This window comes from Aquarana catesbeiana, unplaced genomic scaffold, assembly GCF_042186555.1.
Source record: "Aquarana catesbeiana isolate 2022-GZ unplaced genomic scaffold, ASM4218655v1 unanchor236, whole genome shotgun sequence".
Classification (NCBI taxonomy): Eukaryota; Metazoa; Chordata; class Amphibia; order Anura; family Ranidae; genus Aquarana; species Aquarana catesbeiana.
The window spans coordinates 637419-659267 of NW_027362664.1; the positions used below are offsets into that span (position 1 = coordinate 637419).

The 21849-nt window shown below is 43.8% G+C and overlaps 1 protein-coding gene and 1 pseudogene across 1 annotated transcript in view; both read left to right on the plus strand.

The window, feature by feature from the left end:
- The window catches only part of LOC141121984 (uncharacterized), a 583368-nt gene that overhangs the window by 85288 nt on the left and 476231 nt on the right, over window positions 1–21849 (plus strand). The gene's annotated exons all lie outside the window — the stretch shown is intronic.
- Window positions 3717–10212, plus strand: LOC141121956 (uncharacterized; annotated as a pseudogene).

Sequence of the window (21849 nt, forward strand, 5' to 3'; positions counted from 1 at the left end):
TATAACGCACAATATCTCTGCAACCAAAGCGGCACAAACGTTTATTTTTGCGGCACAAACCAGCACAAACGCGGCACAAACGAATGACGCGTTTGTTTTTAAAATTCAGGAACCTGGGGTGCAAAATGGGCGGGGTTACAGCAACTATAACGCACAATATCTCCGCAACCAAAGCGGCACAAACTTTTATTTTTGCGGCACAAACCAGCACAAACGCGGCACAAACGAATGGCACGTTTGTTTTTAAAATTCAGGAACATGGGGTGCAAAATGGGCGGGGTTACAGCAACTATAACGCACAATATCTCCGCAACCAAAGCGGCACAAACGTTTATTTTTGCAGCACAAACCAGCACAAACGCGGCACAAACGAATGGCGCGTTTGTTTTTAAAATTCAGGAACATGGGGTGCAAAATGGGCGGGGTTACAGCAACTATAACGCACAATATCTCTGCAACCAAAGTGGCACAAACGTTTATTTTTGCGGCACAAACCAGCACAAACGCGGCACAAACGAATGGCGCGTTTGTTTTTAAAATTCAGGAACATGGGGTGCAAAATGGGCGGGGTTACAGCAACTATAACGCACAATATCTCTGCAACCAAAGCGGCACAAACGTTTATTTTTGCGGCACAAACCAGCACAAACGCGGCACAAACGAATGACGCGTTTGTTTTTAAAATTCAGGAACCTGGGGTGCAAAATGGGCGGGGTTACAGCAACTATAACGCACAATATCTCCGCAACCAAAGCGGCACAAACTTTTATTTTTGCGGCACAAACCAGCACAAACGCGGCACAAACGAATGGCACGTTTGTTTTTAAAATTCAGGAACATGGGGTGCAAAATGGGCGGGGTTACAGCAACTATAACGCACAATATCTCCGCAACCAAAGCGGCACAAACGTTTATTTTTGCAGCACAAACCAGCACAAACGCGGCACAAACGAATGGCGCGTTTGTTTTTAAAATTCAGGAACATGGGGTGCAAAATGGGCGGGGTTACAGCAACTATAACGCACAATATCTCTGCAACCAAAGTGGCACAAACGTTTATTTTTGCGGCACAAACCAGCACAAACGCGGCACAAACGAATGGCGCGTTTGTTTTTAAAATTCAGGAACATGGGGTGCAAAATGGGCGGGGTTACAGCAACTATAACGCACAATATCTCCGCAACCAAAGCGGCACAAACTTTTATTTTTGCGGCACAAACCAGCACAAACACGGCACAAACGAATGGCACGTTTGTTTTTAAAATTCAGGAACATGGGGTGCAAAATGGGCGGGGTTACAGCAACTATAACGCACAATATCTCCGCAACCAAAGCGGCGCAAACGTTTAATTTTGCAGCACAAACGCGGCACAAACGAATGGCACATTTGTTTTTAAAATTCAGGAACATGGGGTGCAAAATGGGCGGGGTTACAGCAACTATAACGCACAATATCTCTGCAACCAAAGTGGCACAAACGTTTATTTTTGCGGCACAAACCAGCACAAACGCGGCACAAATGAATGGCGCATTTGTTTTTAAAATTCAGGAACATGGGGTGCAAAATGGGCGGGGTTACAGCAACTATAACGCACAATATCTCCGCAACCAAAGCGGCACAAACGTTTATTTTTGCGGCACAAACCAGCACAAACGCGGCACAAACGAATGGCGCATTTGTTTTTAAAATTCAGGGACATGGGGTGCAAAGTGGGCGGGGTTACAGCAACTATAACGCACAATATCTCCGCAACCAAAGCGGCACAAACGTTTATTTTTGCGGCACAAACCAGCACAAACGCGGCACAAACGAATGCTGCGTTTGTTTTTAAAATTCAGGAACATGGGGTGCAAAATGGGCGGGGTTACAGCAACTATAACGCACAATATCTCCGCAACCAAAGCGGCACAAACGTTTATTTTTGCGGCACAAACCAGCACAAACGCGGCACAAACGAATGGCGCGTTTGTTTTTAAAATTCAGGGACATGGGGTGCAAAGTGGGCGGGGCTTGCATTGAATTGAATGTTTAATATCTCAAAAACCGAACCGGCACAAACGCTCATTTTTGCGGCACAAATCAGCACAAACGCGGCACAAACGAATGGTATATTTTTATTCAGGTTTTACAAACATGGGGTGCCAACTTCACACAGCTATAAGAGCTCAGCAATTCTTCCTGAACGACAAACTTCTGTCCTACCAAGCAATATCCGCTAAGTTCCCAGAATATAACATCCCCTTCCTTAAATTCTTACAACTAGGACAATTTTTCCTAGACGCTAAACCCGACAAACCTTGGTGCCTGGACTACACGCCATTTGAACTACTATGTAACAGTGAAGAACCCCAGAGACACCTAATCTCGACTGTATACGCGCTCCTCTTCTCCAATCACATGATAAAAGAAGACAAAATTGTCTGAAAATGGGAATCGGACCTATCTATTAATCTAACTGACACAGAGTGGGAACACGTATACAGTCATGTCCACAAGGGTTCCATCAATGTCTCTACCCAAGAAGGCAGATACAAAATACTCTCCAGATGGTACCCTCACAAGATCCACAAATTTCACCCCAGCCTCCCCCCGACTTGCTGGAGATGTAATACAGCCCACGGCTCTCTATTACACATTTGGTGGGAATGTTCACTCATAAAACCTTTCTGGATGGACATCCATCGCCTAATTACCCAAATAATGACCTACACCCCCGATTTCACACCTGTACAAATCCTACTTCATCGCACTTCCATCCCTCTGTCAACCTACAAAAAATCCCTCACCCTACACCTCATAAAATCAATGTATCCCGGTCCATTGGAGGAGCACCTCACCTCCCTCAGTTGCTGAATGGTTCCAACGGTTGATAGAATATCTGGGATGGAAAACCTCATATACCAAGCCAGAGACAACCCGACAAAATACAGGGAAACCTGGGCATGATGGACACATTTTAAAGAATCCACAAATACTGGCAATCCTGTCCAGGATTCTCCCTCACCTACATAAAGAACACCATCTCCGGATCCCGTATACATGCAGTAGACCTCCGCCTCCCCCCCCCCCCCCCAACCACTTACCTCCATACTGCCGCTCGGTTGACCGAATATTTCTACCAAACCCCTGGAAAATAATCCTACCGGCGCCCTCTAACAGGAAAACACCCCTGTACGGCTATTAGAGAATTGCAACAGACAATACATCTAGGCTTCCCACACCGGGGTTTCGCACATTTAAAGATGGGGCTCACCTATACAACACAGTATACCGAACCTATTTAGATTACAGGAACACATCCCCTCAGCCCCTACCCGGTCACAGTTTGCTCCCTATAGGGGTGACTGGGTGCAGAGGCAGCTGACTTCGGTGTACATCTTTCTTCCGTTCAGAGCCTGTGACCCGCCATTACCTCTACCCCCCGACTTGGGAAAACAGAAAAAAACCTCACTACCACATACACAATAGCAAATCCACCTACACAGGGAATCGGTCATATTTGGACATGACAGTTTAATGTCTACCACATGCGTCAAGAAACTATCTAGATGTCGACTGACAGATCACTCATTGCTATATGCTCTGTATATTTCACACCATTTTCTTTTACCGATTATTCTTTGTATTTTCTGACAGTGATTTCTGTATACCTGTTAAACGTTAATAAAATTTCTTTAAAAAAAAAAAAGTCTCCTAACTTTTTTAGCTGCCTCCTAGATTCAAAGCAAATTTGTGAAGCCCTGCCTTAAGTGACTTCCTGTCCAGCCGCTCATCTCCTTCATTATGTAAGTCATGCTGAGATAATCTCCCATTGGCTGAGCAATATTCTCATTTGTCTCTGAGCTCCTTCTTGCTATTCCTCGTCCTGCCTGTTGTTTCCTTGGATTGATTTTCTGTGTAGTGACCCCGGCTTCATCTCTTGGATGCGCTCGTCTGTTGCTTGTCCTGACCTTTATCCTGATTCCTGGATCTCCTCCTCATCTCTCCTCCATATCCTCTTACACAGCTTTTCTCCACACCTGCAGTGACCCTGGGGGAGTGGAAACTTGGCACCAGCACTCATCAAAATCCATACCCACCATTAGGAGCTCTGGAGAAAATTGTCTGCTATTTAGACTCCATTCCTTCGCACGTTACCTGATCACATGAGAGCTTACTTTCACAGATCCCTGACAGATTTCTGTATGGTAAAGGTCAAAGTCCACACTTCAGTTTAGGAGAAGTAGGACAAACCCAGGAACAATGATTTGTTTGCATTGGAGCCTCATATAGAGGACCCCTCAAATTTTCCCATCCAAATGTCCCTCCATCCAGAGTCTATATGTCCTATGACATCACACTCACCTCACAGCTCCTCCTCCCAATGTCCCTCCATCCAGAGTCTATATGTCCTATGACATCACACTGACCTCACAGCTCCTCCTCCCAATGTCCCTCCATCTGGCTTTCTTTTTTGTTTCTGATACTCTTAGGATGTGGGCGGACACTTGGCATCTTCACTTACAAAGTAGAACTGTTGAACCTGCATTGTATGTAATGACATCAGAATACCTGCAACAAGCTTTTAACCTGCATAGTGTGGGGGTCCTGTGTGGGTAAATCATATCTCAGTCTGAAGTGGGGCTTTAATAAAATGGAAATCTGAATAATGAGGTGAGGAGGATTCTGGGAATATCATTTAAATTTTACTATTTGTGTTCAGATCTAGAGTTTTCCTCCTGTGAAGTCTGGAGATCATATGACCATCACATTGCCTCCACTCCCTCCCTGATAGAATAGAGAAATAAGAAGAAGATTCTAGAAGTCACCAGAGAGATCATGGAGGAGAGGTGAGCGGTGCTGGGAATTCTGGGACATTATCCAGTAACAGACAAGGGATGTGTCTGGATGGTGACTGTATCATTGTGTGTGTCAGGTTCCTATAAGGTGTCAGGATGTCACTGTCTATTTCTCCATGGAGGAGTGGGAGTATTTAGAAGGACACAAGGATCTCTACAAGGACGTCATGATGGACAATCAGTCGCCCCTCACATCTCCGGGTAAGAGGAGACTTTATTGTAAAGGAGAGAGCAGTACGGAGGGTCCACCTAGATCCCCCATCATCTGATAAACACATAGAAACAATGTATTCAGTTAGTGTGTGTGTTTCCTACAGATGGATCCAGTAATGGGAACCCACCAGAGAGATGTCCCCGTCCTCTGTATTCCTGGGATTCCACACAGGAAGGTCACACCATCCCTCACCATCATCAGGTAGATGAGGAACAATCACTGATAGTATCATTAGGATCTGTACATTATCTGCATTGTTACAATTTATGTTATTTTTATTCTATATTTAGAGTGGAAACCTGAGAGATTCTACAGTTGAAGTTAAAGAAGAGATAAAAGAGGAGGATGGAGTGATGGAGGAGTCAGAGTTTCTAAAAGAACACAAAGATCTGTACCAGGACACCATGGTGGAGTCATTCAGCTACAGAAACCCCCCAGAGAGATGTCCCCATCCTCTGTATTCCCGGGATTCCACACAGGAAGGTCACACCATCCCTCACCATCATCAGGTAGATGATTGACAATTCTTGGTAGTTCTGATTTATTCACAGCGTGCTTTTTACAATTAATGTTTTATTATATATTCAGAGTGGAAACCTCGGGGATGATAATATTGATGTCAAAGAAGAGTATAAAGAGGAAGATGAGGAGCATGGAGTGATGGAGGAGATTTCAGAAGGACACAAGGATATGATGGAGCCACCTAATACCAGGAACCCATCAGAGAGATGTCCCCGTCCTCTGTATTCCCGGGATTCCACACAGAAAGATCACACCATCCCTCACTGTTACAAGGTTGGTGGGACGGAGCATCTAGAACATGGAGTTGTAGGGGCAAAGTGTGGATTTTTTATGTGATGTCACAATAATAAAGCTTATATTTTACAGATGATATTCTCTCATTTTCATTGATTTAGAGTGGAGATCCAATCGATATAGAATTTGAGGTTAAAGCAGAAGAAGAAGAGAGGTATGTGAGGGATGATCAGCAGTCTATGGAGGAGGATGGAATAACGGGGACATTTATAGAGGAGGACACTCCTACAGAGATCAGCACAGGTGGGTCATTAACACTAAATACATTCCTCCACCCATACTGCTTAAAAAAGTATTTAGTCAGCCACCAATTGTGCAAATTCTCCCACTTTAAAAGATGAGAGAGGCCTGTAATTTTCATCATAGGTATACCTCAACTACGAGAGACAAAACGTGGAAACAAATACAGACAATCACATTGTCTGATTTTTGAAAGAATTTATTTGCAAATTATGGTGGAAAATAAGTATTTGGTCACCTACAAACAAGCAAGATTTCTGGCTCTCACAGACCTGTATCTTCTTCTTTAAGAGTCTCTTCTGTCCTCCACTCATTACCTGTATTAATGGCACCTGTTTGAACTTGTTATCAGTATAAAAGACACCTGTCCACAACCTCAAACAGTCACACTCCAAACTCCACTATGGTGAAGACCAAAGAGCTGTCGAAGGACACCAGAAACAAAATTGTAGACCTGCACCAGGCTGGGAAGACTGAATCTGCAATAGGCAAGCAGCTTGGTGTGAAGTAATCAACTGTGGGAGCAATAATTAGAAAATGGAAGACATACAAGACCACTGATAATCTCCCTCGATCTGGGGTTCCACGCAAGATCTCACCCTGTGGGGTCAAAATGATCACAAGAACGGTGAGCAAAAATCCCAGAACCGCACGGGGGGACCTAGTGAATGACCTGCAGAGAGCTGGGACCAACGTAACAAAGGCTACCATCAGTAACACACTACGCCGCCAGGGACTCAGATCCTGCAGTGCCAGACGTGTCCCCCTGCTAAGCCAGTACATGTCCGGGCCTGTCTGAGGTTTGCTAGAGAGCATTTGGATGATCCAGAAGAGGATTGGGAGAATGTCATATGGTCAGATGAAACCAAAGTAGAACTGTTTGGTAGAAACACAACTCGTCGTGTTTGGAGGAGAGAGAATGCTGAGTTGCAACCAAAGAACACCATACCTACTGTGAAGCATGGGGGTGGCAACATCATGCTTTGGGGCTGTTGTTCTGCAAAGGAAACAGGACGACTGATCCGTGTACAGGAAAGAATGAATGGGGCCATGTATCGTGAGATTTTGAGTGCAAACCTCCTCCCATCAGCAAGGGCATTGAAGATGAAACGTGGCTGGGTCTTTCAGCATGACAATGATCCCAAACACACCGCCTGGGCAACAAAGGAGTGCCTTCGTAAGAAGCATTTCAAGGTCCTGGAGTGGCCTAGCCAGTCTCCAGATCTCAACCCCATAGAAAACCTTTGGAGGGAGTTGAAAGTCCGTGTTGCCCAGTGACAACCCCAAAACATCACTGCTCTAGAGGAGATCTGCATGCAGGAATGGGCCAACATACCAGCAACAGTGTGTGACAACCTTGTGAAGACTTACAGAAAACGATTGACCTCTGTCATTGCCAACAAAGGATATATAACAAAGTATTGAGATGAACTTTTGATATTGACCGAATACTTATTTTCCACCATAATTTGAAAATACATTCTTTCAAAAATCAGACAATGTGATTGTCTGTATTTGTTTCCACATTTTGTCTCTCATAGTTGAGGTATACCTATGATGACAATTACAGGCCTCTCATCTTTTTAAGTGGGAGAACTTGCACAAATGGTGGCTGACTAAATACTTTTTTGCCCCACTGTATCAGCCTGTAATCACCTGGTCACTTTCCTGAGCTGTGTTCCCCATGCTGTATTCCTGTATTTCTCTTGGATAATCTTCCTTCTCTGTGTTGCAGACACAATTTATGTATCTAGACTGGATTTATGGAGATTCTGGGGTTCAGCTGGAAGCAAAATGTTCATTTTCACCATATATGTTGCGTGATATAGGCACCTAGGTTATGAGTCTTCTGAAATATGCCCGGATCTAGCAAGATTTCTGACAGAACAATTCTCCCGGGGTTCTTTTTTCTGTTATTTGCTGGCTGTGCCGGGTGGAGGGATATGTCTGTATAGTCTCAGACCCAAGTCACTGAGTGCAGTCTCAAGACATGGGAGGCAACGCTGTGGGACTTCTGCAATTTGTCTCCAGTAAACATTTAGGCCAACACTGATTATTGAATACCAATATTATGAGTCTTGACCCTTACACTATATACTTTATGTTATACATTACATACTCCTGACCCCTACACTGCATACTCTATGTTGTACATTACATACTCCTGACCCCTGCACTATATAATCTATGTTGTACATTACATCATTCTGATACTATATACTCCTATCTGTTGTATCTTATACAATATGTTGTACATTACATAGTCCTGACTTCTGCCCTCTCCCCTCTACCCACTGCTATATATAAACATAATATGTATTCTCTTTTGTTACACCCATTTTGTAGCAGCTGGACATTTTATATCTGATGATGTGATTGGAGCACAGACTTTTATATGTTAATAATAATGTGATAACATCCTCAAACTTTGGAGCCTAAAACAGAAAGTGATAATGAGGGAGGAGTCAATAATCCAATGATGGTGGTCTTCAGGAACAGTCCAGCCTTCGTCTTGGTTGTTCTTCCCCATCCTCACTCTCTGACCTCTGGTGGGGCTCAGCCCCACTGTTTTCATGCCTAAATCATGGACTAAATAAGGAAGTGCAGGACTTCTTGTGTTGGGAAGATGGCAATGAGTGATAGAGGGGGTGAGGACACTCGTCCTATAATCCCCTCATCACTGTCACTCCTATAAAAGACAGTTCTTATTGTTTCCTCACTCTCTGACTAAGGTCCATGAATAAAGAAATGAACTGGTAGGAGATCAGAGGACCCATTTACTAGTTACTTTGAGGGGGGAATTGTAAGATCCTCAGAGACAAAGCTGCTTGATGTGGATGGAGTCCTGGTTTAGGGGAACCAATCTGCTCATGTCTAGTAATAATCTTTTTATTTCTATTTTAGTAGATGGACGGGAGATGAGGAAAACCTCAGAGGATTGTCTAACTTTGTCTCCAGACTGTAAAGTAGAAGATGAGGACATCACACAGTATAGTCCAGGAGAAAACCCCGCTACCTCAAATGTCCATCCGGCACCACACAGTTTAGATGGACCATCGTATTCCTCTTATCCTGAGGAACCTCAGACTGTGAGGGATGGTGCCGTCCTTCCAACAGAGAAGAGGTTTTCCTGTACTGAGTGCGGGAAGTGTTTCCCTTTTAAATCCAGACTTGATGTGCATAAAAGAACTCACACGGGGGAAAAACAGTATTCCTGTACTGAGTGTGGGAAGGGTTTTCAATTTGAAACCAAACTTAATGTGCATAAAAGATCTCACACGGGGGAAAAACCATATTCCTGTTCTGAGTGCGAGAAATGTTTTTTACAAAAGTCTAATCTTGAAATACATCAGATGCTTCACACAGGTGAGAAGCCATATTCCTGTTCTGAGTGTGGGAAATGTTTTGTACAAAAATCAGAACTTGTCAAACATCAGAGATCTCACACGGGTGAAAAGCCATATTCTTGTCCTGAGTGCGGGAAATGTTTTTCACACAAGTCCAGTCTTTCCACACATCAGATAACTCACACAGGGGAGAAGCTGTATTCCTGTCCTGAGTGTGGGAGATGTTTTTCAAGGCAGTTCCATCTTTACACACATCAGAGATCTCACACAGGGGAGAAGCCATATTCCTGTCCTGAGTGTGGGAAATGTTTTTCATCCAAGTACAGCTTGTACGTACATCAGAGATCTCACAAGGGGGAAAAGCCTTATTCCTGTTCTGAGTGCGGGAAATGTTTTTCAGACAAGACCAATCTTAACACACATCAGAGATCTCACACTGGGGAGAAGCCGCATTCTTGTCCTCAGTGCGGGAAATGTTTTTCACGGAAGTCCAATCTTTACAGACATCAGAGATCTCACACTGGGGAGAAGCCATATTCCTGTCCTGAGTGTGGGAAATGTTTTTCATGGAAGTCCAGTCTCTACAAACATCAGAGATCTCACACAAGGGAGAAGCCACTTTCCTGTCCTGAGTGAGGGAATTGTTCCACGCTGAAGTCCTGTCTTTCTGTACATCAGGGATCCCACACAACACTCGAGGTGTATTAGTGCCTTGAGTGTGGGAAATCTCTCATGTGGGGAAGAAGCACACCCTGATATACACCTCAGATATACTCCATGGCTGATCTTCATCAAGTAAGAAACAGTTCATAAGGAGATCAGAGATCACTAAAGAAATGGATGAAGTGTTATACCGAGTCATTACCTTTCATTGGTTGAGTACATTTTGTAGTGGAAGCTTTCACAAACACTTATTGTTTTGTTTTTTGTTTTTTTTTTAAATAAAAAAAAAAACAGTTGAATGAATGTGACCAGCATTTACCCAGCTTTGACGAGTTTTGGACATGTTTTATTTCATATGATCATTTGCTCTATCTAGTGTCCATAACTCTCTATTGCACTATTTTTACTGATATTTTTACTGCGGTATTTGTTGTTCAAATGTTTTATTGAAACATGCAAAATACATCACAAAAAGCAAGTTCTGGAAGTACAGAGTGGAAATCATCAACAAACGTCTCGCTGTACAAAACATCAAATACAAAACAACAACATCAGATATGCAGTGTAATATGATGCCTAACATAAGAGGGCTAGCCTCAAATAGAGAAGGTTGGTGTAGAGCAGTGTTTCAACTCCAGACCTCAAGGCACCCCAACAGGCCATGTTTTCTGTATTTCCCTCAGATGAAACGGCTGTGGTAATTACTAAGGCAGTGAAACTGATTAAATCACCCATGCAAAATAATGGAAGGCCTGAAAACATTTTCTGTTGGGGCGCATTGAGGACTGGAGTTGAGAAACACTGGTGTGGAGTACCAATCTGATATGATATACAAAGTAACATCAAATAAATCAGGTAAGAGGGACTTTTTCAGTTTGGATAGGAGTCTCAGTCTGTGGCCTCACTATAACTAGGCCAAATATAGGAGGACTGCACAGTAGCTCAAAGCAGTAAGAAGTAAAGGACAATGTCAGATAGATCAGACTAGAGAAGAGCAGAGAGAAAGAGGACAATGGGGGTATAGGAGGATTGGATAGGAGGGGGGATATGAAGAAGAGGGGGTCAGGGAGGTAGGGTGCCCCTAGAGGGGACCAAGGCCAGTGAAATCAGTAGGGGGAGAGATCTGATTCTACCATCATGGTAGTAATTGAGAGTCATAAAAGTCTGGAGGCAAGTAATGGAAGATCTGGGGTCTCCAGAGTTTTTCGTAGGAGGACACTTTATCCAGTATGACTGCTTCAATTTTGGCATGAATCATTGCCTGAGTGACTCTATGTTTCATTGCAAGGACACATAATGAGGGGGATTTCCATGCTTTTGCAATGGTTTGTTTAGCTGCAGTGGTAACAGGAAGTAAGAGTTTAAATTGGTGATGGGTTAAAGTCAAAGGGTCTGTTGGGTCAGGTGTCAAGGATGTATTGAAGAGGGCAGATAGGATACCAAATACATCTATCCAGAAAGTGCGCACTGTGGGGCATTCCCACCAAATATGAACGTGTGTGCCAGATGCACTACAGCCTCGAAAGCAATGGGGGAGAAATTTAGAGATCCTGGTGGGGACCAGGTACCACCTGATGAGCACCTTTTATAGTTGGTTTCCAGAGCCACAATGTTGGACGAGGCAGATTTGGTTGTCTGCCAAATGTACACCCAGTTGGCTAGCTCAAGGTTTAGGTTAAGTTCTCTTTTCAATTTGTTAGTGTATGCGAGCAGGGACGCTGTTGAGCATAGAGATCCGACATAAGTCCACGTCTGTGAGGGGAGGTTTTACAAGCTTGTTCAAAAGTTGTGAAGCTAGGAGTAGTGGAATCAGGAGGCGAGCGTGACAAAATGTTTCATTTGTAGGTATCTAAAGAGTTACGCTGAGGGTAACCCATGTGTTTCACATAGTTTTGGGAAGGGAGTAATGGATCTAGTTGTGAAGAAGTGGTAGGCTCGTATCAACCCTGCCCGAGACCAAGTAGAGAAGGAGGATGGAGAGGACCAAGCTGGGTAAAAGGAGGGATTACGCTATGTTGCGAAGGTGATAGCCATGGGAGGTTAGCTGTGGTGAGGGGGTCGCAGTCTACAGATTCCAGTGCAACACACAGTGGAGTTTCTTTAATGGCATGATATTTAGGAAACTGCGCAGCATTATTGTATTTCGTAAAGTTGGGCACGCTAAGTCCACCTCTAATTGGAGAAAGTGTCAGTTTAGGTAAGCGAGGCTTGAGTTTACCCCAGATGAACTGTGAAGTCCTACGCTAGAATTCACAAGTAATGGGAAGGAGCCTGGATCGATAGCACCCTAAAAAGATAGAGGATTTTAGGAAGGATAGATATCCATGCTAGTGGTAGAGAGGACACAAGGTTAGAAAGATGTGATAGCGTAGGAGGGTAGATGACAGCATACTGGTCTCTCTTTGCAGTAAACTTGATGCCTAAATAGGTTATATGCAAGGCGAACCTGCTAATGGGAAGAATATCAATCATTTGGGCCTTTAAGAGAGGTGATAAGGAAATATTTTGGGCTGTCAATTTTTGTGGGTTTACTATAAGACTGGATACTCTGTCAAAGCCAGATAAAGTATCCAGTAGATTTGGAGAGTAGATTAACCACTTGCAGGCCACCTGCCGTCATTATACATCGGCTATTTGAAGAGGAATATTGTTATGGCAGCAGATAGCTGCCATAATCCCGGTATGCTCTTCTTCAGCAGGCGGTCCGCTTTCAGATAAAGTGGTCTTTGCGGCAGATTCACCTGGAGATCACTTTTATCTGGGGCGGGAGAGGGGCACCCCCCTCCCGCCATGCTGCGGGAGTCTCTGCCACTTTACGAACCCTCCAGTAGCGGCGGAGAGGATCGCGTCTGCTCTCCTCTGAGGCTGGCTGACGAGTGAGGGGAAGATGGCCCCCACTCATCTCCATAGCATTGACTGGCGGAAGCGAAAACCGTGTTTAAACCACACATGTGTGGTATCACCACGATCAAGAGCAATAATTCTAGCACTAGACCTCTGTAACTCAAAACTGGTAACCTGTAGAAATTATTAAATGTCGCCTATGGAGATTTTTATGGGTAAAATGTTGTTGCCATTCCAGGAGCTGGTGCAATTTTGAAGCATGACATGTTGGGTATCAATTTATTTGGCGTAACCTAATCTTTCACAATATAAAAAAAATTTGGCTAACTTTACTGTTGTCTTATTTTTTTAATTCAAAATATCTCAGCTTTTAGTATTACTTTATTATAAAAGATTTCTATCTCCCTTCCTCCCTTCATATAGCTTTATGTCTGACTCCTAGATATAATGCCCATATATCCTACTTCTGGGTATATTTATTATTATATATATATGATATATGTAATATATATTATTACTTTCACTGTTTCACAGTATAAATGAACCCCTTATAGTAGTGATTATCTGCTCTTTTTGTACTATAAAGGGATAATTATCTTTTTTTAACCCCGTGATGACTGGTGATAAAAAAAAAGCATGCTGCTGTTACTAAACGTCTTAGGCCTGGTTCACTCCTGTGTTTTTTAGTGCTTTTTGCATAGACAAACTACCGTTCATTTACCATGGTTTCCTATGGGACACATTCACATCTATGCTTTTTTCAGCTGCTGCGTATTTGGAAAGGGTCAAGGACTTTTTTCAATGCAAAACCGTGCTTTTTTTGGTTCAATATACTTCAAAGGAGAAGCATGTAGTGCGTTTTTGCAGCAATATATGTTTTTTTAACCGCTTGCCGACCGGGCCCTGCAGTTTTACTGCGGCAGAATGGCACAGCTGGGCAAAACAACATTACCTTACGTCACTTCGCCTTTTTGCCACTAGGGGTGCGTGCGTGCGCGCGCCTGCAGCATGTGCCCAGAGCCAATGTGAGTGCCCGGCAGGCGCAATGACCACCGGGCTCCCGCGATCGATTGTGACAGAGAGAGAACCGGGATCTGTGTGTGTGTAAACACACAGATCCCGGTTCTTTCCGGGGAGAGGAGACAGATCGTGTGTTCATACTAAGTATGAACACCGATCTCTCTCTCCTCCTAGACAGTCCCATCCCCCCACAGTAAGAACACACCTAGGGAACACAGTTAACCCCTTGATCGCCCCCTAGTGTTAATCCCTTCACTGCCAGTGACATTTACACAGTAATCAGTGCATTTTTATAGCACTGATAGCTGTATAATTGTCAATGGTTTAAAAAATGTGTCAAAAGTGTCTGATGTGTCCGCCATAATGTCGCAGTCCCAATAAAAATCGCAGATCGCAGCCATTACTAGTAAAAAAATAAAATAAAAATGCCATAAATTGATCCCATTTTGTAGATGCTATAACTTTTGCGCAAAAAACAATCTATATAAGCTTATTGCGATTTTTTTACCAAAAATATGTAGAAGAATACATATCGGACTAAAATGAGGAAAAAAATAATTTTTTTGATAAAATATGTGGGATATTTATTATAGCAAAAAGTAAAAGATATTGTGTTTTTTTTCAAAATTGTCGCTCTTCTTTTGTTAATAGCACAAAAAATAAAAAAAAAGAGGTGATCAAATACCACCAAAAGAAAGCTCTATTTGTGGGAAAAAAGGATGTCAATTTTGTTTGGGTACAGCATCGCACGACCGCGCAATTGTCAGTTAAAGCAATGCAGTGCTGAATCGCAAAAATAGGATTTTTATAACAGCTTACCTGTAAAATCCTTTTCTTGGAGTACATCATGGGAATCAGAGCCATAGTATTAACTTATTGGGTTTATAGGCACCTTCAGGTGATGGACACTGGTATACCCAATACAGGAAGTTCACTCCCTATATAACCCCTCCTCCTTACAGGAGTACCTCAGTTTTTGTAGCAAAGCAATATACCTAAACCCCAAAAAGAGGGGAGGGATCTCCGTGTCCTATGATGTACTGCAATAAAAGGATTTTACAGGTAAGCTGTTAAAAAATCCGATTTTCTTTATCATACATTATGTGACACAGAGCCATAGTATTAACTTAATGGGACGTCCCATAGCAATGCTATTTGAGGGGAGGGAGACACAACCTGTAGGGCACCCCCAGACTTGAGGACCTATACTGCTGCCTGCAGCACACTGCGCCCGAAGGCGATATCCTCATACCTCCATACATCCACCTGATAAAACCTGGTGAATGTAGGTACTGAAGACCAAGTTGCGGCCTTACAGATCTGAGCCATGGAGGCCTGATGATGCACTGCCCAAGAAGCACTAACTGACCTGGTAGAGTGCGCTTTGACTTGAAAAGGGGGGATTTTACCTCTTAAATCATAAGTTTAAATTATAACTTGCCAAATCCACTTAGCGACAGTGGATTTCGATGCTGCCTGTCCTTTCCTAGGACCCTCTGGCAGTACAAATAAGACATCAGTCTTTCGAATCTGAGCAGTTGTCTTTAAATAGACTTTCACTGCTCTCACCACATCAAGAAAATGTAGTGACTTTTCTTCCCTGGAACATGGTTTTGAAAAAAAACGATGGCAGGACAATATCTTGGTTCAGGTGAAAACCTGAGACCACTTTTGGCAAAAAATCTGGACGAGGGCGTAACACCACCCTGTCCTCATGAATAATCAAGTATGGCTCTTTACAAGAAAGAGCAGCCAATTCCAAAAACCCTCCTTGCTGAGGATGTAGCAACCGAGAACACCAGCTTCCTTGTCAGAAGGACTAAGGGAATATACTGTATCGGTTCAAATGGCTGTTTTTGTAACACTGACAAAACTAAGTTCAAGTCCCAAGGGTTTAAAGGTGATTTAACTGGCGGATTAATCCGCATCACCCCTTGCATAAAACTCCGGACTAAAAAATGTGATGCAAGTGGGCTTTGAAATAAGACCGATAAAGCTGAGACTTGGCCCTTAATAGTACTCAAGGCCAACTTCATCTCTGCCCCTAATTGTAGAAAGGCAAGAATTCTGCCTATGATATATCTCCGAGGGTGCCAACCCTTGGATTTGCACCAGGAAACATAAGCCCTCCAGACTGTATAATATATAGTTCTGGAAGCTGGCTTCCTTGCATTAATCAGGGTAGAGATAACTGACCCGGAAAGCCCACGTTTCTTCAGAACGTGGGTTTCAATAGCCAAGCCGAGAAATTAAGTGTTCGTACGGTAGGATGGAATATCGGCCCCTGTGAAAACAGGTCTGACCGTAGTGGAAGAGACCATGGATCCTCCACTGCCATCTTTACGATTTCTGCATACCATGACCTTCTGGGGCATGCTTGTGCTACCAAAATTACCGGCTTTCTTTCCAGCTTGATCCTGCAAAGAAGTCGAGGCAGCAACTGAATAGGGGGAAATGCATAGATCAGTGAGAACTGATCCCACAGGGTCACCAATGCATCTGTTCCGCATGTGAATGGATCCGTTGTCCTGGACACAAAGTTGACTAACTTCATGTTGAATCTTGGTGCTAGAAGATATACGTCCGGAGTCCCCCATCTTTGACAAACAGCCTGAAAAATGTCGGGGTGAAGAGACCATTCCCCTGGGAATAACTGCTGGCGACTTAAGTAGTCCGCCTGCCAATTTTCTATTCCCAGAATGAAGACTGCCGACAGGCAGGGAACATTCCTTTCCTTTCTGCCCAAGTTAGAATATGGTTCACCTCTGTCTGCGCTGCAAGACTCTTGGTGCCCCCTTGGTGATTGATATAGGCCACAGCTGTGGCATTGTCGATGTGGATCCTGACAGGACAATCTCGTAACCTGAAAGTCCAGGCCTTCAGAGCCAGACGCACTGCCCGAATCTCTAGGATGTTGATGGGCAAGGCTCTTTCGGTTCTTGACCACTTTCCTTGGACAGTTGTCTTCTTTAATACTGCTCCCCAGCCTAAAAGGCTGGCATCTGTCATTACCACTTTCCAGATAACTGGTCTGAAGGATTTTCCCTTCAGCAGATTCTGGTTTAGTAACCACCAACTGAAACTTTGTGACACCCTTGGGGAAAGTCGCACTGGCAAGTCTAAAGCTTGGATCGTTTTGTTCCAAGCAGACAGGATACTGTTTTGCAACAGTCTCGAACGGAACTGGGCATAGGGAACTGCTTCGAATGAAGCCACCATCTTTCCTAACAACCTCATGCAAAGGCGAATGGAGGGATCTCCTTTCGACCTGACCATCCAAACTAGCTCTCTTATGGAGTTGATTTTTGCCTGAGGCAGGAACACTTTTTTCTGGGCTGTGTCTATGATCAGGCCCAAATACTCCAGCTTTTTTTAACGGTTTTTTAGGAAGACTTCTCTAGGTTGAGAATCCAACCCAGACCCTCCAGGTAACTGGTTGTAATGCGTACATTTTGTTCGAAACGAGCCACTGACTGGTCTACTAGCAATAGATCGTCTAGGTACGCCAAAACCGTTATGCCCTGTGCCCTTAACCTGGCTAGAGGTGGGGCTATTACTTTTGTGAACACTCGGGGTGCTGTAGTTGGCCCGAAGGGCAAGGCTACAAACTGAAAATGCTGCTGTTCTACTTCGAGCCACAGAAACTTTTGGTGAGCTGAAAATATAGGGACATGCAGATATGCATCCATGTCGATAGACGCCAGAAGTTCTTCTCATTGTAAGTTATAAACTACTGACCTGATCGACTCCATGCGAAAGGAGTGGATTTTCAGGAACTGATTTAGATTCTTTAGATCTAGAATGGTTCTGACACCTCCATTTGGTTTTGGTACCGTAAAGAGGTTTGAATAAAACCCCAAACCTTGCTCTTCTGTGGGTATCTGTAGATCACCCCCTGAGCCAGTAATTGGTTTAATGCCCGAAACAGAGATTGCCTTTTCCCTGAATCTTTGGGAACGTTTGATCTCAGAAAACGAGACGGTGGAAACCCCCGAAATTCTAATTTGTATCCTAGAGACACCGTGGAGATGACCCATCTGTCCTGAATTTCCTCTTGCCAGACTTCTGAGTATTGCAGAAGTCTTCCCCCCACTCTGGTGAGGGGGGGCGCCTCTTCATAATGAGGCTTTAGTATTCCGCTTTGCAGATTTCTGGCCCCAGGTCTTCTTCTGTGCCTGGGCCTGACCCTGAGGCTTTCCCCTAGAGTCTGACGGTGGAGGTCGTCGCCACTGCCTAAAGGTGGATGCCCCTGGCGCAGGGGAAAGAGTCAGTTTAAATGAAGGACGTTTATACTTTCTTTTGACTGGCAAAAGAGTACTCTTCCCACTAGAAATTCGTTTGGATGTATTTGTCCAAATCTTCCCCAAATAGTCGATCCCCATGAAAAGGGAAACTAGTCAGAAGCCTTTTGCAAGGTGCTTCGGCTGACCAATTTTTTTTGTTTTTAGTGAGATTTTCCACAGACAGACATAAGCAAAAATCAAGAGATAACTGTACAGATGTCTGTTATACAATCAATACTTTAACACGTGAAAGCTTAGAACACCATGAGGTGGAGGAAACTTGTGGGGTTCATATTGGTCGCTCTACCCACGACTACGTCCTTTCTTCCTCATCCCGACACCCCTAAAGGGATCAGACTGTGTCGAGAGGGAGAGTTTGCCACCAGTAACTAAAACCAAAATATAAAACAGAAACACATTCCTTTACCAGTGGGTAGAAATAACATCTTGAGTGTCCCACTTAGTCCCCGTCTTATAGGAAATCTCAAAAAATATGGAGATACAGAGAAATAAAATGAGAAATTGGTGAATGTTTTTGGTGCTCCTAGAATCCCTATGTGTCGACCTTACTACCAGTTGCAGAAGTTTGCTAGAGTCAGACTTGTAGTAATTTCAGTAACAGACTATCCCCTGGTGTACACCTATGGAGGCATGCCGGTGGATTACCAGGTAGTTCAGAGAGGAATGTAGAAGGAGGCAGGAGAGGGAAAAGAAAGCAGGAGAGTAAATCTTTAGGCATCAGAGAGATACAATGAAGTAAATTGGTTGTGTACTACTAATGAGGATGTGGAGGTTTTTGTATATAGGTCCTCCAGGGTTCCCATATCTTGTTGTGTTTTTTAGTAGTGGTCTGGATTATATTGACTGTTTTTTCTTGAACCATTACCCATGAGATTTTCCTTTTAACACAGCTAGGGACATTGTACGCTGTTTCCATGCTCAGGCTATCTTGAGTTTGGTGCCCAGCAATATATAATGTATGAGTGTCCGGAGATGCTTAGGGCATTGTGGTGGGCTTGCATTCAAAAGGGCAATCTCAGGGGTTTTAGGAACTGATATGTCAGTCACTTTACGTATTAAAGAGAATATCCTGTTCCATAATCCCCAAATACGAGGGCACTCCCACCATATGTGGTATAGAGAGCCCGTCAACCCACATCCTCTAAAGCACAGGGGGAATGTACCTGGAAAGATCTTAGCGTTACGTAGGGGTATGTTATACCACCTCGTTAGTATTTTGGCATTGGCCTCTATGAGGGAGACATTGGTTATGCCCTTAAAGGCTTTCTGGAATTTAGAGTTCCACGTTTTGGTGTCCCAAGAGACATTAAAATCCTGTTTCCAACCCAGTGCGTACGATGGTTTCTTGGTGTTCTCAATGAGTGAAGCATAAATTCTAGAAATTCCTCCCCTCTGATCCATGTATCCAGAGAACCATTGTTTGTACGTTGTTACAGTTAATGGTTCTGGGGTCCACAGTGATAAGATAAAATGTCAGATTTGATGTAGAACGAACCTTTCAGAGGTTGGCATTTCCATTTTGCTACTACAGTGGTTTGCCGTAATGGGGCCCATGGGGGAGAGAAATTGACCAATACGGAATAACCCCTTGTTTGTCCACCACTAAAACGCCTTAATATCCTGGCCTGGGGGAAAGCTGGGGTTGTGAAAGATGTGTGCCAAGGGGCGAGTACCTGATATTATGCAGGGAGGTTTGTATAGTAAATTACAAAGGGTAATGGAGTGCGACAGAGTAGGAGCCATTATGGGGGGTCTGTTTTTATGGGGTATCCAAGCTAGATAGTCAATAGTGAACTTTGGGATAGCTTGCCTCTCCATGTCAACCCAATCAGGACTATTACCCTGTGAATATATGATCGAGAACAGGGATAATTGAGCTGCTTGGTAGTACTTCCATAAATCCGGCAGACCCAGCCCACCGTGAGTGCGTCTTTTAAGACGCACTTTTTAGGGTAGCAAGATCCCTTCTTACCCCAAATGAATCGGATTATCTGGGATTGAAATTTGTGCAGATGTGATCGCAGGATAGGGATAGGTAGGGATCTGAATAAGTACAAAATCCTAGAAAGAGGGTCATCTTTACCGCATTTATTTTGCTTATCCAAGACAGATTCCCCCTTCCCCAGCCTGATAGGTCCTCCTGTAGCTTTTTATACATGGGAGGGTAGTTAACGTTATACAGTTTATCCACACTAGCCATCAGTTTGATGCCTAATATGGGATCGAGGAAGGTTCCCAGGTAAGAGTGAAGTGGTTTTTGAGACTCTCGACTATAGGAATGGGGGTGGTAACATGTTTACTCTCAACCCTGAGATTGTGCTAAAATCACGGAGTAGTTTAAAAATATTGGGAGTGCATATGAGGGGTGAAGTAATGAAGAGCAGCAGATCATCTGCGAATAAGGTGCATTTATGGACACGGGGGCCGCATTTAACACCACTAATGTCTGGGTGGAGTCTTATGGTGGTGGCTAAGGTTTCCATTGCTATGGCAAAGATAATGAGGGATAGAGGGCAACCCTGTCTAGTGCCTCTATGTATCGAGAAAGTATTTGAGTAGTGGCCCTGTAATTTGACTTGTGCGCTCGTGTTGGAGTATAAATTCCTCAATATCTGTGTGAATTTAGGGCCAAAACCCCATCTTTGTAGTGTTTCAAAGAGGTATGGCCATTCTACCGTATCAAGCGCTTTTTGTAGATCCACAGATAATAGAAATCCCTCCTGAGGGGGCCCCTCATCCCATTTAGATTTCAGCAGGGAGATTACATTAACCGCTCTGCGGATCTGGTCCGGACCCTGCCTCCCCGGGATGAAGCCTACCTGATCCTTGTGGATATAGCCCCCTATAAATTCCAAAAGTCTATTGGCCATGATTTTGGTTAGTATTTTGCGATCATTGTTGATCAATGAAATGGGCCTGTAGTTGCTGACGTCAGAAATGTCTTTATTCGGTTTGGGAATAACAGACACATAAGCAAGATTGGTGGCGCTGTCTAGCCACTTGCTTACCGGGCACTTAAACCCCCCTCGTATCCAGACCAATTTTCAGCTTTCGGCGCTGACGCACTTTGAATGACAATTGCGCGGTCATACAACACTGTACCCAAATGAAATTTTTATCATTTTTTCACCACAAATAGAGCTTTCTTTTGGTGGTATTTGATCACCTCTGCGGTTTTTACTTTTTATTAAAAAAAATTTAAAAACTGATTTTTTTTTAAAAAAAAAGTTTATTTTTTTATATTTTGTTTTAAAAAATTTTAAACGGGTAATTTTTCTCCTTCATTGATGTACGCTGATGAGGCGGCAGTGATGGGCACCGATAGGCGGCAGTGATGGGCACTGATGGGTGGCAGTGATGGGCACTGATGGGTGGCAGTGATGGGCAGCACTGGCAGGTGGCACTGATTGGCACTACAGGTGGGCATTGATAGGTGGCACTTGTGGGCACTGATAGGTGGCACTTGTGGGCACTGTTAGGTGGCACTGTGGGCACTGTTAGGTGGCACTGTGGGCACTGTTAGGTGGCACTGTGGGCACTATTAGGTGGCACTTTTATTGGG